Here is a 3,106-nt window from a genome sequence, read left to right as displayed (position 1 = left end):
TATAGCAGACTTTCCCATTGAAATCATGGGTCCTCAGAGGGAAAACAAATTGGTAGCTTTGCTGTACTGCTCAACCTTGCTCCGCAGTCCTCCATTTGCTCTGGCCCTGTTCATTCCCCCATCTAAGGGGGAAAAAAATAGTTGTTTAAAGTTGATGGGATCTTGAAAACGTTGTATTTGCTTGCGTGCTTTTTCCTGAAATTCTTTGTGGACATCATCCTCAAACAAGACTAGAGATAGAAGTGTGAAACCGGAACTGGGAACAACCGTCTAGCCTGTGACACGTCAACGAAGGTCGAGAGTTAACTGGAAAATGGATGCTGGGAGAATATCTGGAATAGTGAAGCTCAGCCTGTCCGTTCAGTTGCAGGGGGCTGCCTCGACATTAAGGAGCACTTCAATTGAGGTAGTTTGACTGGACATTTGTGTTGAAATCTGTGATTTTCCTTGGACTTATGGTAGAGTCAAGTAACTTTGACTTTGCTGGTGAGCGGCTCTTGGAGCAGATTAACAGGAATGGAAAGGTCCCAGGATCACAAAAAAGGTGTCTGTCATTCAGAATACAATCCAGTTCTTCTTCTTCTGGTAACGAGGATATAGTGCCCTGTTTAATGACTTCGCAAAGAGTGGGATTTAATCCAGTGGATTTTCTCGAACCACCAAAAATTAAAACCAGTGGAAAACTGTATAAAATACTGGTAATCAGGAGCGTCGCCACTTGGGGGTGTAGCTCAATGGTAGAGCGCGTGCTTCGCATGTACGAAGTCCCGGGTTCAATCCCCGGCGCCTCCAACTGTGTTTTTCCCAAGCCATATCATTACGCTCATTTTTTTCCTCCCCATACCCTTTACCTGTTCACATTATAATCAAAATTGTACAATGAATTACCTTTAACAATATAGCATTCCTATCCCAAGGATCTTGTTTTGGTAAGTGCCGTTGAGTTGGTTCCGATTTATGTTGTTGTGAAGTGCTGTCGAGTCGGTTCCGACCCATAGTGACCCTGTATAGGGTTTTCGAGGAGCAGCTAGTGAGCTTGAACCACCGACCTTGCAGTTCAAACGGCTTTGCAGTCTGGCGCATGAACCCACAACGCCCTATAGCGACCTTATAAAGGCTTTCCAAGAATCTACCGATCTTATGCGTAGTGGTTACAAATCGGGCTGCAAACCTTAAGGTCAGCAGTTCGAAACTACCAGCTGTTCCGCGGGAGAAAGATGAGGCTTTCTGCTCCCTTAAAGATTTACAGCCTCGGAAACCCTGTACAGGGTCGCTATGAGTCGGTTCCGACTCCACGGCACATAACCACCACCACCGCCGACCTTGTGGTTCCCAGTTCAGTGCCACACCGGAGTCCCCAAGATTCTTAATGCTACCAAAGCATGTAAAGCATCGAAAGGATGAAAGAAAGAGAAGGAACCACACCCATCAGGTTCTTCTTCATCAGAAGCATTAAGTCTTTAACCGCATTTAGAGAGTCTAGAGTAGTGGTTATGAGTCGGGTTGCTAATTGCAAGGTTAGCAGTTTGAAACTAACAGCAGGGCCGCGGGAGAAAGTAGATTTACAATCTCAGAAACCCTACATAGGTCACTATGAGTGGGAACGGCATACTATAGTCTTTACTTTTAGTTCCAGCTTCATTCAAGAGCAGAAGAGAAAAAGAAGGAAAGACAGAAAAAAAAAGGTTCCGCGAAATATTTCATGTTTCCTTAGTTTATGAGCACTGGACACGCCAAATGAGAAGTCCTAACGGCGCAGTGATTAAAGCGTTCAACTGCTTACCGAAAGGCAGTTCGAACCCACCAGCAGCTCTGCAGAAGGAAAGTGTGGCAATCTGTGTCGGTACGGATTTGCAGCTTTAGAAACCCTATGGGGCAGTTCTACACTGTTGTTCAGTGCCATAGAATCGGTTCCGAACCATAACGACCCTGTATAGTGTTTCCGAGGAGCAGATGGTGAGTTTGAACCGAGGACCTTGTGGTTAAAACCGATTTGGTAGTCCAGAGTATTAATACACTGCGCCACACAATTTGCTAGGGATGCTTTTATGGATTACTTGAACATTGTTTTAGAATTCCATTTTAATGTATAGTTTTGTATCTCTTTGTATAGATTCTTTAGGAGAGGGCTTCACAAAGTTCGTGGAAAAATGGAATTGGAGGATAATGAAATCTTTTGATGTAATATGTATATCACAGTGTACTGGTATCATAATTTCACTAGTTGAAGTGTAGTAACTTACTCCTCCCTCCTCCCCCCCCCCCACACCTTCCCATTTACCTCCTTCATTTATAAAACAATTGTTAACTATTTCTCTACACTGTAGAGCCCTGGTGTGGCGCTGTGGGCTAATGCGCTGACTGGGCTGCAAGGTGGGTTTGAATTGCAAGGTCGTGGTTCAAGCTCACCAGCCAGTTCCTTCAAAACCCTATATAGAGTCACTATGGGTCAGAAGCGACTCCACCGCATTTAACGATTACACACCTGTAAAGCCATATCAGATAGTCTTTCACGTTTTACTTCAACTTTCAAACATAATTTAGAAAACTCAGGAAGAGAAGGAAAGTTTAATATAAGTATTCATGCCGAGGTCTTCCTTATGGATGTTCCAATATTCCTTCTTTTATTATTTCCTTGCTTTCTGGAGAACTTTAGCCATTATTTTAGGGTAGTTCTGCTGATGGAAAATTCTCTTACTTTGCTTTGTCTGATTTCTCCTTCATTTGTAAAGGATATTTTGTGTGTGGATTGGCAATTCTTTTCTTTCAGCACTTGAAAAATATGCTAATTCCTTCTGGCCTGCATGGTTTCTGATACCTCTGTCATTTAAATTATTTTCCCATACAAGTAGGTGGTTCATTCTCTCACTGCTTTCAAAATCTTTTTGTTTTATTTTGCTTTTAGAGTTCATAGGTTTGATTGACTTGTTTTCTATCCTCTAAAAAACACATAAAAATGCTAATATCGGAAACAAACAAGATGGCGGATTGGGTGGACGTATAGCAGAGAACTCCGCCAACAACAACACAGAATACCCGAACAAGCAGGCTCAGGAGATGGTCCCAGAACTCTGAACCACATATAAAGGAATACTTAGAAGGTTGG

At 42.9% G+C, this 3,106-nt stretch overlaps 1 non-coding gene across 1 annotated transcript; it reads left to right on the top strand.

The window, feature by feature from the left end:
- The first annotated feature begins 720 nt into the window (after positions 1-720).
- TRNAA-CGC lies at positions 721-792 on the top strand. Its single transcript has one exon. It is a non-coding gene; the product is annotated as a tRNA-Ala (tRNA).
- The last annotated feature ends 2,314 nt before the right edge of the window (positions 793-3,106 follow it).

The sequence above is a fragment of the Chrysochloris asiatica genome, unplaced genomic scaffold (genome assembly GCF_000296735.1).
Source record: "Chrysochloris asiatica unplaced genomic scaffold, ChrAsi1.0 scaffold00213, whole genome shotgun sequence".
NCBI classification, from domain to species: domain Eukaryota; kingdom Metazoa; phylum Chordata; class Mammalia; order Afrosoricida; family Chrysochloridae; genus Chrysochloris; species Chrysochloris asiatica.
This window is presented reverse-complemented; position numbering and strand designations above follow the sequence as displayed.